Raw genomic sequence first — 22813 nt, forward strand, 5'->3', positions numbered from 1 at the left:
TAGCCTGATAGGTAAGATAATAATAACACCATGATTATAGTTTTCTGCTTACTTCCAACCAATATTTAGGATAAATTCACAGTGTACTATAACTAACCTTCTCCGTGCGTTAGGAGACGCAATTTCCCAGCGGGACATAAGTATACGTTTTCGCTGTTTGAAATTATAAGCAATAATATCAATTTTAGACTTTGTAGATCGTTGTTGTTTAACGGACTGATTTATAATCAAAATAGATTCCTACACTAAACAACCTATTATTGTGTCAGACATAAAGAATCTAGAAATACATTATCGGATACCTTTAATACTTTTTAAGAAAATATACTGATTTTGTGTTGTTACTGCTTGGCTCAGCAAGTGAAGCCTTCACGAAAATATTATTCCCTGGATAACTATCCTTATTAAAACCTGAATCTTTAATCCCTACATATATGATGCATCGAAATTTTCACTTCCAGTAAAACTCCTTGTTACATATACTAATTTCGTCCCTATGTTAATAGTAAATGATTAATGGTGCCTCCAAGGTACGCATGTGCTTTACAAAAGCTGTTTCCCCACGTGCTTGTGTGAAGGTTGTGTGATTCAATAAGGTAATGTCATACAACCATTTTCTAGCAAAGCTTATGGATGGTTTAACTGTATGTTTATTCTGATTCAGTCGAAAAATGTAAAGATAAGTCACAGATTTCAGTGAGAGGTTGATTTTTGAATCGACTGAAGCTAAGAAGCAGTGTAACAGAATATAACAAGACATATTTTCAAACTTATCAAACTATAATTAATGAAATATTTGGGATGTTAGGTTGTCAGAAAACCACACAGCAAACTATTTAATCGCTATGCACACAAAACGACACGTTTTAATCCACTGTGGTGTAAAATCAGGTGATGTTTTCATATTTCCAGCATTTACATATACCCAACTCGTAAGCAAGTAAAATAGCTATTATTTGTAAAGCAATTATTTGTAAAGTTTTTGAAGGCGAAAGAATTTTATCTTTTTCAAATATACAACCATTTAAAAAGAGTCTTGTTGTTTACATATTTAGGAGCATCGTAGAACTTTTACGGACAAATATGCTATTAGAGTCAATACATGTATTTCATTAAACCACTAGCAGTATCGCCCGGCGTTGCTCGGGTTTGTAAGGGAAATAACTACATAAGCATTTTTAGAGAGTTACTTCCCTTATAGATGCCAATTCGGGCTTTCTTAGCCATTTCTGTTTTGGTGTCTTCAAGCCATGAAGTCGTTGTTCTAGAAGAACGCTGGTTTCCTTGACAACGCTTTACGACGTTGATTTCCTTACACTCCCTTCCCCACAGCTTCACGAGGGAGGAAAGAAGGGGGAGAAGCAAACAGGTGTAGGTGTGACCATGGACACCAACTCCGCCGCCATCGACACACGAAAAATTATGCATTAAAATGGAATAAAAAATGATGTTAAATTATTTTTAAAATCGTAGACTCATCGTTGACGCGCGCTAATACTCAGACGGGCTCGATATGAATCACGACTATAAGATACCCTAATTTGGTTAAACTGCACCGCAAAATGTGGGAATAGTTAGGAATCTAAATCGAAGGGGACAGACACTCACACAACTACAGTTTTATATATATAGATGTTTAGATTTCATGATGCAGTGGCAAAGATTAATGCGGCGTCAGAAGTAGAGTCGTATATTGTGGTTCGTGCATCCCCCGCGTCTTCCTAACTCTGATGGTGACATCTACACAGCCAGAGAGACATAAGGTCACACAATTAAATTAATCATTTAGTTCATTATGAAACTCTCATCCTTCTGCATTGATTGTTCCAGAAATGGTGACGTCTATCAATCGGAGAAGTGTAATTTTGCACTATCAATCATAAACCATGTATTCTGGCACAAAGTTGCTTGGTATATGTTTCACTTCTTTCAGTCATTTGACCATCTTTAGTCGAGCAAATCGACCCCAGGACTTATTCTTTGTAAGCCCACCAACATCGGTTGTCAAGCGATGATGGGTGGGGACAGACACAAACATACAGACATGCGTGCACACACAAACATACATACATACACATACACACACATACACACACACACATAAGTATATATATATATATATATATATATATATATATATAATATATATATATAATATATATATATATATACGACGGGCTTCTTTCAGTTTCCGTCTACCAAATCCACTCACAAGGCTTTGGTTGACCCGAGGCTATAATAGAAGATACTTGCCCAAGGTGCTACTCGGAACCATGTGTTGTTTAGCAAGCTTCTTGCCACACAGCCACTACTGCGCCTATGTACATACGTTTAATAATTAATATTCATATATCAGCCGAGATCGATATTGTCTATCAGCCCTTCAGTGTCGGTCAAATAAGTGCCAGTTGAATACTATGACCAACGTAACTGATTTATCCCTCCCATAGAATTGCTGGCCCTGTGCTACGTTTTGAATCCAATAATTAAAATTAGCTGACTCCCTTGAAGATTTTATTCATCAATATAATTTGGAACACATTGATTTTTCATGGATTTGTAAAGGTGTGTAAAAAATATCACGTGTCTAGCATGTGTGTGTTTGTGTGTGTGTGTGGTTGTGTGTGTGTGTGTGTTTGTGTGTGTGTGTGTTTGTGTGTGTGTGTGTTTGTGTGTGTGTGTGTATGTGTGCTTGAATCAAATTATATTTAACATATTCTGATGTTTGTAAATATTTTCCATAAATATTGCCATGGTACTTGCCTGCTCCAATTGTTTGAATCTGTATCGTGATGCTTAGCGTTAATTATTATGAGACTTCAGCTCTTGTCAAAAATAAAAGTTTTAACTTCATAAAAGACGGCAAAGAGGCAAGTAGCAAGAGAAAGAGAACGTCTGGCGAATTGGTAGCAACAATAGCAACTGAAATGTGGAAGACATAAACCAGTCAGTGAGAAACAGACGAACACTGTCAACTTCAATTAAACTTTTATCTGCCTCATGGTGTCAGAATTTTCCTCGCTCGAAACTGCGACTTGTTCTCTGATTAAATACGAGTATTTTGTCGCATTTGAACATTCTCATTTGAATATTGTAAACAACAAGGCTTTTTAAATGTTTTTTTTTATATTTGACAAAGATAAAAATCTTTCGCCTGCTAAAAGTAAAAGAAAAAGAAAAAAATATATCGGTCAGTTATTAGCTGTCATTCGATATCCATCGCCATCACGGCTGCCACACTTACTACGACTGCTGATGCTAACACCTCCACTACTATTACAAAAATAACAGCTACTACTACTACTACTACTACTACTACTACTACTATTACTACTATTACTATTACTACTACTACGCAAACATGCCCTGTCAAAGGAACCCCTCCTTGAAACCTTCAGTGCTCCGACTCACAGTATTCTTTGAAAATAGAGTAAAAGAGGCTTTTCAGCACACGATTTCAGTTCGTGCGCGAACATCTCCATAATTTACATATAAATAAAATCACTCTCAGCAATTAATAATGTTTAGAGATTCATGTCACACGGACAACTTGCTTCAGTCTTTTGATTGCGGCCATGTGGAGCACCGCCTTTAAGTGTTTTAGTCGAAGAAATCGACCACAGGACTAATTTTTTTAAAACCTGGTATTTCTTTAACTGTTCTTTTGCCAAAGCCCTAAGGTACGGGGCCGTAAACGCAACAATCCAGGTTGTGAAGTTGTGGTGGCGAACAAATATAGACACAAACACACACACATACAGATGTTTACGTATATATATGATGGACTTCTTTCGTTTTCCATTCACCGAATTCACTCACAAGGCTTTGGCCAGCCAAATGCTGTAGTATAACACAAAAACTTGCTGAAGATGCCAAGCAGTGGGACTGTACTTGGGACCATGTGATTGGGAAGTGACATCTTACCACACAGCCATATATATATATATATATATATATATATATATATATATATATATATATATATTATATATATATATATATATATATATAATATATATATATATATATATATATATATATATACAAATTAAGGACTGAACACGAAAAGTGGACAGTCAACATGCTAGATGTAGACGTCAAATCGCCATTCTCCACAAAAAGTCTATGTTCTCAGATCAAACTCAACACAAAACCAAAGCAATAAACAAGTGAAAAATATACGAAATAAATATTTACCCATGTACTAATTTAGTTTCGGCTGTTATTTTCCGCAAGGAAAAGTGCAACTATCATCAGCATGGTCCCATATAAAATGCAATTTGCTATACTAAATGCCAACACGATACCGAAATATCGCGTGCATGGAGTACGGCGTATTACATTTGAAATATATATTTCAAATGTCTCTACTTTTGGCGCGATGAGACCCGGGAAAACTAGCCTGCAAGCTAATAGTTAGCAGCAGTTAATTTATCGGTTAGAGAACAAATATTTATATAAAATTAAATTTAGGGTAAAAATTGATATTTATCAATTAGAACAAGTCGTCTAGCATATTAAAGAAAGAATCCGAAGATTAAAATATTTATATATACCAATTAAGGACTGAACACGAAAAGTGGACAGTCAACATGCTAGATATAGACGTCAAATCGCCATTCTCCACAAAAATTCTATGTTCTCAGATCAAACTCAACACAAAACCAAAGCAATAAACAAGTGAAAAATATACGAAATAAATATTTACCCATGTACTAATTTAGTTTCGGTTGTTATTTTCTGCAAGGAAAAGTGCAACCATCATCAGCATGGTCCCATATAAAATGCAATTTGCTATACTAAATGCCAACACGATACCGAAATATGGGTAAATATTTATTTCGTATATTTTTCACTTGTTTATTGCTTTGGTTTTGTGTTGAGTTTGATCTGAGAACATAGACTTTTTGTGGAGAATGGCGATTTGACGTCTATATCTAGCATGTTGACTGTCCACTTTTCGTGTTCAGTCCTTAATTGGTATATATAAATATTTTAATCTTCGGATTCTTTCTTTAATATGCTGGACCACTTGTTCTAATTCATAAATATCAATTTTTACCCTAAATTTAATTTTATATATATATATGTGCGCGTGTGTGTGTATTTGTGTTTGTGTTTGTCTCCCCCCAATTGAGAACCGGTGTCGGTGTGTTAGCGTCATTGTAATTTAGCGGTTCAGCAAAATTACCAATAGAATGTGTACCAGGCTTTAAACAGATAAGTACTAGGATCGCTTCATTCCACGGAATACTCTTCAAGACGGAATGGCTGCAGTCTGGTGACTGAAACAACAACAAAAAATAATGATAATGAACGATAAAGGCAATGTATATGTATACACACACGCGCGCGCATATGCATATATTGTGAGCGTGTGGCAGAGAGAAAGAGAGAAAGAAGGGGAGAGAGTGTTGCAGGGAGGGAGAGATAGCAATTGCTTCTTATAATATATGATTTTAAACTCTCCATTGATGTATACTTGAACAGATTACATGTCCTCTCACCAGGACAACAATATATATGTAGCTATGAATGTACGGATGTATGTATGCATGTATTCATGTATGTACGTATGTATGTATGTGCATATCTATATGTATTTATGCATTTATTATTATGTATACACACGCACACACACACACACACACACACATATATATATATATATACATATACATACATACACATACATAAACACTTATACACATGTACATAAATACAAAAACATATATGATGTGTGTGTGTGGTTGTGCGACTGTATTTTTTAATATATATATATATATATGTATATATATATATATACAATATGAAATTCCACTGTGATAAATAATGTCAATTTGACTAAAATGTCTTACCGAGTTGATGAGTAAATGGAATTTCGTTAACATATTGAAAAATATCGTTATTTAGAAAAGGAATATACTCTTCGATAAGACTAACAGATATGGAAAGAAATAAAGTATTGCCTTTAGGAGGACCGTCTTAAAGAGAATTCCTGTTGGGTGTTCGTGGTTTCTACGGCGATATTTAAACTACGTTATTAAATTCGATTGAGAAATGCACGTATCTAGCAATTTCCCTTGAAGTGATGTTCTTATCATGCAAGTAAGAAGACCCTCATGCGATTGGCTAAGCCTGAGGCTGATCATGACAAATCAAATTCCGTGTTATTAACTTTTTACACAATAGTTTGATTTAGTAGTTTAAAGAATTATCGAAGTGAAGGAAGTCATCATTCCATACAAGAACGAACGGTACTCAGACAACTTATCATACAGCGTTACAATCGTCTAAGTGTCATTACAAAATTACATTCAAAATACGTCCAAGTATATATGCATATAATTACACACACACGCCCCCACACTCATCTACGCAATACATACATCTATCTATCTATCTATTTATCTATCTATCTTTCTATCTATCTGTCTATCTATATATATATTTATCTATCTATTTATATATATATATATATATATATATATATATATATACTTGCATGTAAACATGCATATATATTTATGTACATGTACATACATATATTTATGTATCCATACATATATACATATATATATCACGTGATCATGTGACCGACCAGACCATCAGATGTTGCTACACATCGCTGGTCACAATGCGTTCGCATAGTTTTAGCCTTCGAACGACGCCACCCCGCTGGCTAAGCGAGCAGGCCAACAGAAGAAAGAGTGAGAGAAAGTTGTGGTGAAAGAGTACAGCAGGGATCACCACCATCCCCTGCCGGACCCTCGTGGAGCTTATAGGTGTTTTCGCTCAATAAACACTCACAACACCCGGTCTGGGAATCGAAACCGCGATCCTCCGACCGCGAGTCCATGGCCCTAACCACTGGGCCATTGCACCTCCACATGTATATATATGTGCATATATGTACATATACTTGTGCATATATATATACACACATGCACAAACACACATATATATGTATATGTGTGTGTGTGTGCGTCTGTGTCAATATACATATTTATATAGAATGGAAGATATTTTTCTCTCGAAGTCATTTCTGCAGTGTTTGTCATTCAAGGTTCGAGTGATTCTACATAGTATATTTCATTCAATGCTACTTATAGCGCTTCCACTATAATGTAATTCTTTTAATCTCTCACCGGTTTCAATCAAAAGCTGGAGCCATGCTGGAGCAATGCTGGAGCACCGCTTTTCAGTGTTTTTCCGGGATTCTTTTCTGTACAGTTTTTGTGAAGAAGTGAGTTGGGTTCAGTTGCTCTTCATTGTGCCTCCTGTTGCGACGCGGTTTCATCTGGTGCTTCAGAGGGAAATTTTTCAGGTTACTTTTTCAATGGTTCCACAACTACACCCTGCAGATATACTGGGTTCCTTGGCAGGATGCTATACCGGTGTGGTCCCCTGAAACCTAAGCAGTTGCAATACTGCATTCTTATCTATGTAAAAGACAGGAACTTTGGTACTATACAGTGCCGTCCACTTCTGCGGTTGGTATAGGATTTTCTATATGTATATCACTGCATACATTTCTCACCTGCTCTTCAGGTAGTAGAGTTTCAGTTTTTAAAGCCTATCCCAATAGCTCATCTGTTTCACCAAGTCAATCTTCCTTGTTTAGATGCCGGAAGTTCGCCGCCAATTTGGCACATAGTGACGACCACATTTAGGAGCAGTAATATGATAAGATGAACACCATTCCTCTATGCGATCGGCTTGAAAAATTGTTAAGATAGTAAGATATTTTTCTTAACATAAAACCAATGATAGACTTAATACGCAAATAAAGTGTTATGGCCACCAATGCGGTGTTGAGTACTCATTTTCTTTGTTTTACATTTATGTATATATAGATATATATATATATATGTGTGTGTGTGTGTGTGTGTGTGAGTGTGTATGTGTGTGTATGTATGTATGTATGCATGTATATATGTATGTATGTATGTATGTATGTATGTATGTATGTATGTATGTATGTATGTATATATATATATATATATATATATATATATATATATATTATATATATATATATATATATATATATATATATATATATATGTATGTATGTATATGATATATACATACATAAACACGCACAGAAATACATATATGCATACAAATCCAATCTTGCATACATACACATTTATAAATTCATATGAATATGTCTTTGTATATATGTGTGTATGCGTACCTTACCTACATCATAGAGCTAAGTTCATTGATGTGAGCATATAAAATCTTACACCTGCCATTCTGCTACCTAGAGATTTAAGAGAACCTGTTTGTAGATGGATAACGATGTAAATATATAGGAATTTGATTGCTACATTGACATATATTTACTCTTGTTGCTGTTTTACTGTTAATGAATCAAACGCATTTTCACCCATTGAATTAAAGACGAAGTCTTTGGAGTTGTCGTTCATCTATGAGATAGATTCTATATGGTCAATGTGGACAAGAGAGAGGCTATATACCGTATATTAAAGCCAGTACATGTAAATTTTATTTCTTCACACGTACTCATGTTAGTTATATACATGGGATATTTCTGAAACGAAATTTGTGGTTCAAGTAGTATTAAGTGGGGAATGAGGTGAACGGGAACACTTTCTTAACGAAAATAAAAAGCAAAAACACCCACGAGATCTGGTGATGACTCTGTCCTTATCTTGTAAAACCATCTCTTATCACCTTTTGAAAGATATTGGTAAGAGATGTGAAGAATACAGTGTCTTTTACTATGCTTATCATACCAAATAGCCCTCCGTCAGCTACATCAACGAATGTTTCAGTTCATGCGATCAACGGAACACCCTCGTGTATATGGTGGTCATTACTGCATTGAGAAAGTATGTAGATTTCAAGTGAGGTTAATGCATTCGATGAAACTACAGAATCGCATGAATACCTCTATAAACATAGCTGTTTGTAAGGTTTGTAATTTGAATATGTGAATCAACTTTCCTTAAAGATAACTCTTCCCAAGGTGGATAATAGAGGCATGAGCAAAGACTGTGTGTATAATTTTCAAAAGAATCATTTGAACAGTAATAAGAAAACTCTCCAAATGCAAAGACGGGGAATATGTTATGTATTTTGCATGGAAGTAGAGGATGTATTGCTCTTTCGTTTAATATCTTTAGGTGAAATGAGCAAAGACGATGTTTCATGTTAAATACAATGAGCTATTGTGAAACAATAAAACTTATTTCTAGGTGACAACCCAAAGTTAAGATTATGCCTAGGTGATGTTCTTAAGAAGACGTCATTGGTATGAAGCCAAAACTGTTCTCGAATTCTCCTGTAAATATTTGCATGAAGAGCATGCCGCATTAGTTGTTTGAAATTAACCTCAGAGCGGAGCAAGTTATAGTGACTACATTGAAATCATAGCGATTATCTTCTTCACGCTCGCTCTAATTCTATGATGAACATTTTAGATGTGTTTGTGTGTAACTATAGAGTAAAACATGTAACAGGTTTATCAATATAAATGTGTTGAAAATAAGCGAGTTTCTGTTAAAGTCTTCCAAATAACTCACCCTCTCAAGTTAGCAATATTTCCTATGTTTACTATAGACAGGTTTTTCTCTCCTAAGTAAATAAATACATGTGTGTGTGTGTGTGTGTGTGTGCATGTGTGTGTACGCGCACGTGTGTCCAGAGCAAAAATTTAGAAGCTAAAGGATATGCACACACACACACACACACGGGGGCACACGCACGCACGCACGCGCATGCACATAAACACATACCCACACAAATACACTAACACATACACATTTATATGTATTTGTGTGTGTCTGTGTATATATATATATATATATACACACACAAAACATACACACACACACACACACACACACACACATATATATATATATATATGTAAAATACACGAACACACACACACACACGCACACACTTATGTACATTCACGAGTTCTCATAGAAACATTACTGAATATATCCATGATGAACAAAGAATATATACGCGCATGTTACACCATTTTACTACATATTTTGTAAACTGCATTAACTATATAATAATTATATAATTCATTAAATATTTTATTAAAAATCTTGTATTCCCACTATATATTTTATGATTTAATATATTCGGGAGGCAACGCGAAACGTTTTATTATTTGATTTATTATTATGACGTCTGGGAAAGTCTATGTATACAAAGATGAAACGACTAATGTGTAAGTACGTGTGAATGCGTTCGTGTGCATGTGGTAGTTAACGGTCGCGTGCTTATGAGCATGGTCCAGTCATGAATGATACTGTTATGCGTACACAAACATAGACACATGGTCAAAAACATGCACATACAATACACATATATATATACATGCAATTCCTTGATGTCTTTAAAAAATTTTTTAAAAATAAAATATAATTAACTGAGAAAAGTCTTTAAAAATTAATGACTACAGTCTAAATATTATTAAACTGTCGGGACTTAATTTTGTATAAAGATATGTGCATTTCACCTCGCCTTCCACTCTGTGTGGGTGTACGTGTGTGTGTGTATGTATATATATATATATATAATATATATATATATATATATATATATATATATATATATATATATATACAGAGAGAGAGAGAAATAGAGAGAGAGAGAGATGGAAGGCAGAAAGAGAAAGGGACCGAAAGAAAGACCATTTATCGTTTAGTTCTGCCTTTACTCCAATTATTTTGATCAACGCGATGTTTGAAACTAGAACCACTTGTATTAGCTACCGGCGCCCCTGCATAGATGCAGCTGAAAGATTGAGACAAGTAAAGAAACTCTGTTGCTGTATTTTGCTGAACAGCAATCATTTACATGAAGAGACATACGACCGAAAATTCAACAGCAAAAAGTGCGATACCATTTTTTTGAATTAAAAGTATAAATTTCTTTGTTTTCGACAGTGAAATGGATACATAAAAGTATTATGCATGTGCGAATTCACGTATTGATCCACAGACGAGGCCTTCTGGTAATGATTTTTGCTTCCCAAACAACATGGTTCCGTGTTCAGTTCCACTGCACGTATTGGAACACAGAAACTGAAAGAAGCCACTCGTATAGATATATACATCGCGAAACCACGATGATATTTAGCTTATTGACTGATGAAGGAAACAAAGATTCGGTTAAGTGACCCATAGCGTAAGTATCAGGTGCTTAAAACACATAAATACTGGACTTGATTCATTTGACTAAAGATTATTTGAGGTGGTACCCTAGCATGGCCGCAGCTTAATAACTGATATTATTAAACGATAAAGGATAAAGGATATCTAATATACATTGTACTAGTTTCCTTATTTTTTCTTTCTTTCTTTCTTATTTCCATTCTTTCTTCATTTATTTCTCTCTCCCTCACTCTACACTTAAATACATTCCTACGTACATGCATACATACAAAAACACACTCACACGATCATGCACTTATACATATATCATTATGTACTAGACACGCACACAAGGGACATGCATAAACAAACTGGCGATTGTGTGGGAGTGCCAGTCAGTGAGCAGTTCATTTGCATCTGGAGCTTCATTATCTTTCCTGAATAGATCCACATGTGTGCCTGCATGAGGTTTCAGAATTATGGTTCACACACACGAGGATACATGTCGGAAATAATCAATACATTTGATAGATTCTTCTAGGCAAAAAACTTTAAAGAATGCTTTGAATTTTATACGCACACGCACACACGCACAAACTCATGCACGCGCACACACTCACTCACACACTCACATACACAAGCACTAACACACACACACACATATATATACACAGACTCATATATATATTTATAGAAAGATAGATAGATAGATAGATAGATAGATAGATATATAGATAGATAGATAGATAGATAGATGGATGGATAGTTAGATGGATAGATATATAGTTGTGTAGATAGATGGGTATATTGGTAGATATATTGATAGCATGAAAGATAGAAATATAGATAGATATATGCATACATATACGTATATAAATATATATATATATGTATATATATATATATATATATATATATATATATTATATATATATATATATATATATATATATATAGGTATTATATACATATATATATACATGCATATAAATTCGTATTTATTTTGTGTGTGTATATACATATATACACACACATATATATGTATGTTTGTATGCGTCTATGTATCTATGCGTGTATATTTTTGTTTAATTGTGTATAATCGATGTACATCTATAAGTTGTTTACTTCATAGCCATAAACATATATGATGACATAGGCAATACTTCAACAAATGTGTATCCACTAACATATATATATAAACTACAGCCAAAAGAAGTGTAAACTTGCATAAAGACACATATATATGTATATATATTAAGATATACACTATATTTGCGTGTGTTTGTGTGCATGTGTGTACGCGTGTGTGTTTGTGTGTGTGTATATATATAGCTAGAAGCATAACAATATAAATATAGTCGTGGTGGATATAAATGCAGTTACAGAAAGACAATCGGATAACTACATAAATGGATGCGTCTATGGACATACACATGCAGACACATAACGTTTATATGAGTGTGTGTGTGTATACATATTTACAAATGCATATATACATATATATATACACACAGATATATAAACACATATTTATATATGCTTGTATATATATATATTGAGGACACCACGTCCAAATTCCTATATCTTTGTAGTATAAACTCTGAACATGTATGCTACAAAAATTATGCTACATTATTACCAACGTGTATTTGTTAAAGTTGTAACGTTTTTATGTTATTCAGAAAACCACAATGCCAGTTCGTGATAGTTCCATCCCATATTCTTTGTATTCCATCAATTGTGCCTTGAATATATTGCTTGAAAAATCCTTAGGGAGGAAGAAAATCACTTTCTCTTTTAGAAAATATTATCGATCCTGTATGAATCATTCTAAACTCCCTCAGGGCAATTAGTGCACGAAGTACTTACCTTACATATTTCTGGATAGGTGGAGCTACAAACATATTATTATCGACATTTTCAAATTTAAAGCTTTAAATAATATATATGTTTACTTATATACTTCATTTCCATAATTTGAACAAAAATTTATCTCGCTGTAATGCATCTCTTCGTCTCTATGTGCGTGTGTGTAAGTCTACAATTTCTTTTTTCGATGTATGTATATAGGAATATATAACACACACACACACACACACACACACACACACACATATATATATATATATATATATATATATATACATATATATATAATATATATATATATATATATATATATATATATATATATATATATATACATATATATATATAATTATAGAGTCAGTATTTATTCCAAATGGCAATCTTTATATCTAACCAAATGCAGAAGCAGTGTTAGAGCGCCGAATTCTTCGATATTTACTCTGAGAGGAGTAAAGATCACAGATGAAGACATACATTTATATCGTTATTTAATCTGAAAGGAGTAAAAGCACATATGAACCCATACATTTATATCGCTGGCAGATAAGACGCGTCTGCTACAGAGGCCTGATCCCGTGATTTCAGTATACCCCGACTGTTTAATGGCAGACATCCGGTAGTCGCATACGGTCAAACGTCACTGCCACTAGTATATAGAATATCAGTGAGCGTTCAGGAAAAAGCTGACAAATTCTGGTTTGTAACGTTTGGGACGTGGTTGATGAAGACACCAACCACTCTGCCTGTACCACCTAGGCAAAGATGGTGTCCATGTTCAAAGTGGTATTCGAAAATATTTCCACAGACAGTGAGGAACACATAAGCACGGGTTCGTTTCGTGTGAAGGCCGTGGTAGGTGATGAGAGTTACTTCGATTTAACTGTTATCTCCAAGCCATAAGCTGGTTGATATTTTTGAAGTTTTAAAGTGCAGTAATACCTCGCATTACGAGTTTAATTCGTTCCATGATCGAACTCGTGTTCCGTTTTACTCGTTTTGCAAATCAATTCACCCCATATACAATTAATCCGTTCCAGCTCTCCCCCAAGCACTCAGTAATAATTTTTATGGGTTTTAAAACAATAAAGGGATAATTACAAATACTATGACGATTATGAAACAGAGAATGTAAAAGAAATATGTAATCTGGTTTTATTAACCGAATTGCCTTAAAAATGGGACGATTTGTGTGCTCGTACTGCAGATTTCTGCTCGTAGTTCAAAACAAAAGTTCGCACGAGTTTCGGCTTGTACAGCAAATTACTCGTATAAAGGGACACTCGTATTGCGAAGTTCTACTGTACATATATTTTTGAATAGAATACTGTGTTTTCTTGTACTTTTATGAAAACTGTTAAATTTAGCATGTATATTTACAAACATAGTTTGAGCGACGGGTTGTGTCGATTACATCGAGTTCAGTGCTCAATCGGTACTATTTTATCAACACCGAAACGATGTAAAGGAAAAGTGATCGCAGTGAAATTTGTACTCAGAACATGAAGACGGACGAAATGCCGCTACCTATCCTACCCGGCACTGTAACTATCCCGCCAGTTCAAGCCTAGCAATGTTTTGACACTACGTATAGTCTACTGCTTTTACTATCCATCAGAAATCGTAAAAAAAATCTGCTAAATATATTACTTAATTTCACAAGGCAATCGATGATAAATTATCAAACAGATTTGTACTTTTGTGCTTCCAATATATTTGTGTTTTTCTAATTTAAGTAAAAACGTGTAGGATGACATTCTGTGAGAATCATTCTACTTCTCATATATGGTTATGTTTATTATGAACATTAAACAGAATTGCATCCAAAGGGCTGAGTTCTCTTTAGAACGCACAATATAATAGTAAAGTGCACCGACGATTCATTAACTTGCAGTTTTGATTTATTGTCTCAAATACGCCAATGTTCGTGTCAATCCATTACGAATGTATTTCAGCCAAGCTATATTATATCAGATCCTCTCAATCCATCCGCAATCCATAGCAATATAACAGTATTTAATCAGCCCAATTCACTAACACTCCATTACAATGATATTATATTTAGTCAAATTCTCTATAGTCTTCGACAATCCATTTATCAATAAATTACAACCATGACATATTAACTCAGATATTCTAAATCCATTCTCAATCCATACCAATATAGCTGTATTTAATCAGCTCAATTTATTACCAATCCATTGCAATCATATTATATTTAATCAGATTCTCTCTGTCTCTGTGCGAGTGGAAGACTTTAGCACTGTTATACACCCGTATGATACTTCCTCTTCAAATTTTGCGCGGCTGCAGCTGTAACGCCGAGGGTCAGGCGTAATGGTGCTGGCCTAGGTTTTACCGTGTTCTAGCTATGCAAATTTATCTTAGGTACTTAGGACTCCATTATATATTGTGGCATTCAATAATCTTATTTCTGATGCCGCTAAGCGCCCTTTCATCTCTGATCAAACTGATATATGATGAATTATGTATGCTAAGAGGGTCATTTTACGAATAAGACACACATGCACTGGTACCATTTCATTTCTTTTATTAACAGTAGTTAATTAGCTGATAAACTAATCAACTGCGTCAATTTCAAAGACACATTTGCATCTCCCGTGAGTGCATATCATTGATGAGGCCACGAATGGCGATGACAGGACTCAGACGAATGTGATTGGTTGCTTGACCAAACGAAAACCAAACACTCCATTAGTTAATTGGTTAACTATTTAACTAGTCGATTGCTAATAACGTAAGAAATGAAATAGAACCAACGCGTGTGATTCTTATCGACATAATGAAGCATCCAAGATAAGAGAAGCTATTTTTCAACGCACAATTTGATTGCAGGGATACTCAGCTTTTACGGATTTATGGACACAGAGCAAAAACACAATAACAATGAGAAAATATTCCAATTATCGTGATTCCGAATTTTAAGGAGTGTTCAGAACAACATCTTGTAATATAACCCTCATTGTTGTTGCTCGTGTTTTTACTGCATGTCCATAGGTCCTCAAAGGCTGAGTATTCCTACAATCAAATAGCGTGATTATCCCATCTATATTTATATGGTTTATCCGAACCATATTTAACACTAACGTATTATATTTAATACCTAATGTATATTTCCACATTGTTTACTCCCAGGTCAAACGTAATTGAATATACCTATAACTAAATGCTGTCCAGCTGTGTAAACGAAATAGTGTTCTGTATCTTAAACTTCATTACACGACCTCATATATTATTCCTTATTGTTTTTGAAGTAATTGTGGCTGTTGTTGTTTGTGATGTAGGGATTTTTATGGTGAGATGACAGCGAGAAATGATATTTTGGTTTGAGAAGAAAACGTCGAATGGTCCATTACGATCTTTGTAGATATATCTATAATTTAAGTATCCTTCAATGTGGCTATATTTGGTAAAGTTTAGACCCAGGACAAGCCAGACCCAAATATTGCAACCTCGCACAGTAATTTCAATCAGATTTCGCTAGTATTTCTAGAAGATCGAGTAACATGTTGAATAAAAAGTTTCTTTTACCGAACAGCAGATAATTACTAGAAGATATTAGAATTATTATATGAAATTTCACAGCTTATTTGCATGGGTATGTTGTAAAGTGTCAGCTATCCACAGCCAGCAGATTACGGTGACACTTGTTTACTGGTCATGCTTCAAGAACCCTGCAAAGAATTATTGCAGTTCCAAGCGATGTCGATTTTTTAGGTATTCTACCTTCACATTTGCACTGATCTTTTTCAGTCATGTTGGTAATTGAGTGCTAATACTTCCAAGTGCACAAATTACTATTGGTATCCCGTCTACTCTCTTCTTTGACTACAATCATCGTATTTCCCATTTCAAATCGTCATAGTTGTTTATTTTTATCTTCTTTCACATTGATCTTGTTGACACCGGAACATGTTATCTCAATGATCACATATGTTCTTTCTCTTTTATTCACCACAATAACGTCCGTTTCCGATGTCTAGTCCGCTGATCGCAGTGAATCACTCCATCCATAAAATTATGAATATAAGAATATGTGTTTGTCACGTGTTTTTTAATGAATCCCAAAGAATTTCAAGCAAAATTGGCATTGGTGGAATTTGGAGACAAACTATAAAGCGTTAATGCTAAAAACTGCAGAAATCTTAGTCGACACTCTTAATGATTACGCCAATCCACTCGACAATAGTCGCTGCTATTTTGTAGTTGAAGGCAAGCCTGAAAATTGTGCTCCAATAAATCTCTGAAATCAATATTTCATTGGTAAATGTTAACTGTATTATGGAAGTTCTTCGTTAATAGGCTTTCAATTTGCAAAGAAAATCTTGACTATGCTATGGCGTCCGTATTCTGAATGCAAGAGGACTATACCTACATAAATCATGCATATATATACACACATGCATACACTCTCCCTCTATGTATATATATATATATATATATATTATGTTATATATATATATATATATATATATATATATATATATATATATATATATATATATAAATTCACCCACACATACACACACGCGTGTATATATGTACGTATATATGTATTTATGTATGTGTGTTATATTCTATTAATTACGTAGACATTTCTCACAAACATTAATGATTCTAGGAGATCTTCCATTGGTGATATGACTGTGGAATTGTTCACAATAACAATTTGAAATATATTGAAAGGAAGTGACTGGTAGTTATCAATATTCAGTGAAAATGTGACTATACTGATATTATATTCAATTATTCTCTTCTCTCTCTCTCTCTCTCTGAATCTTTCCGTTTCTTTCTCTTTATACGTCTCCCTCTCTCTACAGATAGTATTTAATGGATGTGGATGTAACAGGTATAAACTGATAAAAGGCACAAGTAGTTAGTCAGCAAACACAATTTTCTATGCAAGCCATTAGAGATAATGGAAGTTTGGAGTAAATCAAACATTTCGCCGTGTTAGTTTACGATATTAACAATTTAAACCTTATGTTCTTCTCTCACTTTTTCTCTATCTTTCTCTGCATCCCTCTATCAATATAAGTCTCTGTCTAACCGGATGCCTGACTATCTATTTGTCTCTCGCCCTCCCTCTCTTTGTCTCTCTATATTTTTGTTTACTTCTCTCTCTCCCTCTCTCTTTCACATCATCCCCTCTGTGTCTCTCTGCTTCTACATTTCCATGTTTTAACAGTCTCACCATCAAAATTTAACCTCTGAGTTAAATTTCATTATAAAGTATTGGATTCACAAAATGATTTTGTGAGTCACAAAGGCGTTCATATCACTACAGGGCCTGTTGTCTGCTGACAATTATTCTTGCTCAGCAAGATTAATTTCCTCATTAACCGTGAGGTTAATTAAATAATTACAACAACTTTGCTGTATTTTGTTTTTATTATGTTATTTGTTTTTTTTTTCAAAAAGTAACAACATGGCTGTTTTCATTTAAATTTCATTATTAACAACAGAGTTTGTTATGAGCTGTTTATTACTTTGAATAAGGGATTAAGACAACTTGGTCCCACACAGACGAAACAGTTTTCGCTAAATTATGAATTTATTCATCCAGCCATTCGAGATAAACATTCTGTAGATTTGCTCATTCAAAGGGTCATTATATATGGTTGAGGTTAAAAGGTAGACAATAAAGTAACTTCCTGTGGCAGTTGCTCATTGAGCTACGTTAAGAAAGCCTTCGCAATGAACCGATATTAGCTGGTAATATATGACTAATGATGTAAATGCTTCAATTCTTAATCTGCTCCCGGTCGACATGATCTTTGCTGAATTCCATTTCAATATTGCGATACCACATTTATACAAATCTACAACCGGGCAATAATGACTTCCCTGTAGGTTTCTTACGAACAATACGAAGTTTCACTTGATATTAGAGATTTATATCCACAAATTCAGTAATATATTTGTCATTGTAATATACTTCGTTTAATATATGTTAGAATTTGAAATCCTTTATTTATTGATTACAATGTACGAACTCAAGCAATATATGTGGAAATAAGTTTAATGAAATTGGAAACTGAACATCACAAAATTAATCCATTGGTCACAATTACAAGATCACACGTGAAATACTAATATATAACGTCATTCTTATTATGCCCTTTAGCTATATATCTGGAAGATGCATCAATATTATTTATGCGTATGTTTCAAGCATGCGCTTATACTTCCATGATAGCAGAAATCCTTGTATTATAAGAACAGGGTGTCATTCAAAATATGTTACAATATTTTCTTTTTCATTATTGGCAAATTTAGCTCTAAAAATGACTGATATTTCAATAAATACGCGCTAAGGTCACACAATATACAATACATATAGCATGGCGTATTAAATACAGTTGTTTATATTGCTCAAGAACCAATATTTAGAAGAACTGAACGGGAGCTACATTCAGTGTGCACAGCATGTATGACTGAATAGAGATTCCCATATTTGGGTATTGAAATGGAGTGAGCAAAATATTTAGTTTCGGATATAGTACACTGAAAATTTTTGATGCAGCTCGCTATATTGCAAGTTCAAATCTAACTAGCGATGGACCAAGTCTCTCTCCATTTCGATGTCGATAAAATAAATAGAAAAGACCCAATAGAGTTAAAGAAATTGGGATCTTTTCTATTCTGAAGCCAGGACCACAGATCTTTCTACTTAACTAAATAATTTGAAACTTCGTATGCCGATAGAGTCTAGCAAAACAAGACACATGTTGGATCTAGTTTATTTGAGAAAAATCTATTTTATGACTTTAATCGTAGATTAAAACTGCGAATTCTAACCAATCAGATTGTTTGTTTTCATGTGTAAAACTTGACTGCATTCTATTAGTGTGACGTAGAAAGCGCTTTTGTGACGTACTAACGTTCGTTTGAAAACTGTAAACAAACAATGTGGGTAACGAACGTATATGCAACACGAAATAACTAAACTGATGTGAATATTGTTTTATTTTCTTCGCATGTATCCACATGTTCTTAATATTTTATACACGTGGACTCGTATCATTTACTTTGATAAAATTTTATTCGTGAACATCCGAATCATTTGCTTTGTAAACAAACAGGATAATTGAGTGCACTGCACTAGCACCGTAATTATATTAACTTTGGTTCATTATTCTTCTGGCATAGGCCAATTCCTGTTGCTGTAGATTTCCAGGTCATAACTTGTACTCGTTTTATCGACCCACCTGTAACTGGCATATTTTGAACTTGATAAACATATATATGTAAACCTGAAAACATCTCGAGTCTGTTATATATTTGTAGGGAACGGACGTGAAACCCAAGGCAATCCCATAAATCGGCCTTATCTAACTTTAATATATACTGTTCTATAACTTAGAGTGGGCTTCTTTTTTCGGATTTATGTTTACGGGTGATATATATATATATATAAAGGTGAAAGTAAAGAATACGTACACCTGGTGTTAGGGTTTAGGATTAGGATTTTTGTTACGCTGAAAACAGGTGGTGGGATACACACCTGTTGCATAATTCTTGTGTACTTTGCATTTGCATCACAAATTGTAATATCCTGCATTAAATTTAATTTACTCTTTATTTGGTTTTGTTTCTGTTTTTATTGTGTGCACGCCTTGTTATGGTTTATGTTAGGGTTAGAGCTATGCTCTAGAATTGGCAACAGATAGCATACTAAATTGTAAATGGCCACGTTTACTGTATGCTAAACTGGCACTAGAGATTTAATGAAACAGTTTACCTATTAAAATTTAAGTCATGAAAGGATTAGTTAGCATTGTCAACACACTTCACATTTCTCTGTTTCTGTGGGCAATGAAATAAAACACTAGATAAGGAGTGGGTCAATATAGTTGACATTATTTCCTCCTATAAAATTTTTGGCTATGTACCTTCTTAGAAATTCTTATTTGTATTAATATAAAGTGCGAGCAAGAGAACATCTGCAGGCTTTCCTAAACTGTTAATGTGAATGTAGATGATGTCTTTTTTCAACTTGTGTAAATTAATGTCTGATGAGAATGTGATTCCATCTAGAAGCTGCCATTCTGGAGATAAATGATTGGCTAAAATATTTAGTAAAAGGGTTCTAGCTGTGAGACATGTTAAAGATGATGATGTGGGCTCAGTTTGATATAGTTTACAGCTTACTAATTCACAGGAATAGTAGTGGGTGTTAGGGGTTTTTTTTCCCATGTTTTATTTGAACAATTTGGCTGGATAAAGGGGGCTGTATCCTTGCCTTTTGCATTCCTTCTGAGACAAGAGGTGTGCCTTCAAAACTGGTAAGATTGACGTAGTTGATCTTGAATAAAATGTGTGGATGGCTGCAGAGGAAATAACATGGACAAGGGAATTTCAGAAGACTGACAATCTGGTAAGAAAGAATTTAATGCTTAGTTTGCAGGTGAATTACATGCTACGTGATCTTCAAGCCTTTTGTCGCCAGATGCTGTAACATGGTTTGTATCCAATATAGTAGTACCACCACTATTGCGATAATGGCCTGAAATATGTGGTACCAGTGTGATAAAATAAGATAATGCAGCAGCAATAACAACATAACTATCTCTCAAGAACCAACAAATATTCCAAATAAACAAACCAACCCACACTCTAGAACTTCACTATGAAATAACACAAACTATATACACTCTCGGTTCAGTCCATTCCTCACAAGAGGGTACCTTGGCTCTCATCACAACACTGAGAGTGTAAGGGGTTACTAACTTTGTTCTGCCGACAAATTTCCATTTATTTATTCTTAAGCTTCTCTTACTGCTAGAAACCACCTCTGCCAGGTACTGGCATTTATGTGAACAATGTAGACAATTGACAAGTATCAAATGCCACAATACATAAATTCATTATTTATTAAAATTATCTTCAATTGTAGAAGTATCATAATTACTAAATGGTAATCGATTAGCATATTCAGGGCCATTTAGTCACCTACCAATCTGGTAGACACACTAGTCAAATTGACTACATCCTCACTAGGAAACAGGAAAGACGACTACTTGTAAATGCCCAAACCTTCCCAGGTGAAGAATGTACCCCACAATATAGATTAGTAGTTAGCGACTTCAGGATCAAGGCTAAATGGATGCCCAGAAGATGACTAGAATGGCGGAGAAGGGTCTGGAAGCTTAAGGATCCTGCAAAAAGAGATTGAGAGACATATTACTCAAAGCTGTGGAAGACAACTGGAGTTTTCTACAGGACAACCTTTTGAGGGCTAGTGACCAGATCTGTGGATGGTGCAAAGTCTCCTCTCAACCCAAGGTAACATGGTGGTGAACAATGTTGTTGACAGGGCTAGTAAGGAAAAGAAACAGGCTTTGAAGGACTGGAAGACCGGTGATAGCAGGGAATTGTATCAGACTGCCAAAAGGGAAGCTAGGAGATAGGTTTATTTGGCCAGAGGGGAAGCAGATAAGGAAAAATTTGTCAATGTTCTGTGCCGTGATGACCAAAGACTTGAAGTATTTTCCTGTTGCCAAACAGTGTGTGAGAGAGAATCACGATGTCCTAGGAGAGAAATGTGTCCTCATGGGTGACGGTTCACTTGCTTCAAACGAAGCTGCAAAGAGACAGGTTTGGAGACGCCATTATGAAAGTTTGCTAAATAAAGTGAATGAATGTGAGAAAGAGAGTCTGCCGAATGCCGGCCCAACAGAGGGACCAGCTATCTATCTAAATTGACAGTGCCTTGGTAGGTAAAGCAATTAAGGGTATGAAGACAGGGAAAGCACCCGGACAATCAGGAATCACCA

General features: G+C 34.6%; 1 long non-coding RNA gene across 1 annotated transcript; it reads left to right on the forward strand.

The window, feature by feature from the left end:
* The first annotated feature begins 324 nt into the window (after positions 1-324).
* LOC118767191 lies at positions 325-16943 on the forward strand. The gene is made up of 3 exons (XR_005003095.1): positions 325-335; positions 11181-11185; positions 16752-16943. It is a non-coding gene; the product is annotated as an uncharacterized LOC118767191 (long non-coding RNA).
* Positions 16944-22813: the final 5870 nt, after the last annotated feature.

Source organism: Octopus sinensis, linkage group LG19, assembly GCF_006345805.1.
Source record: "Octopus sinensis linkage group LG19, ASM634580v1, whole genome shotgun sequence".
Classification (NCBI taxonomy): Eukaryota; Metazoa; Mollusca; class Cephalopoda; order Octopoda; family Octopodidae; genus Octopus; species Octopus sinensis.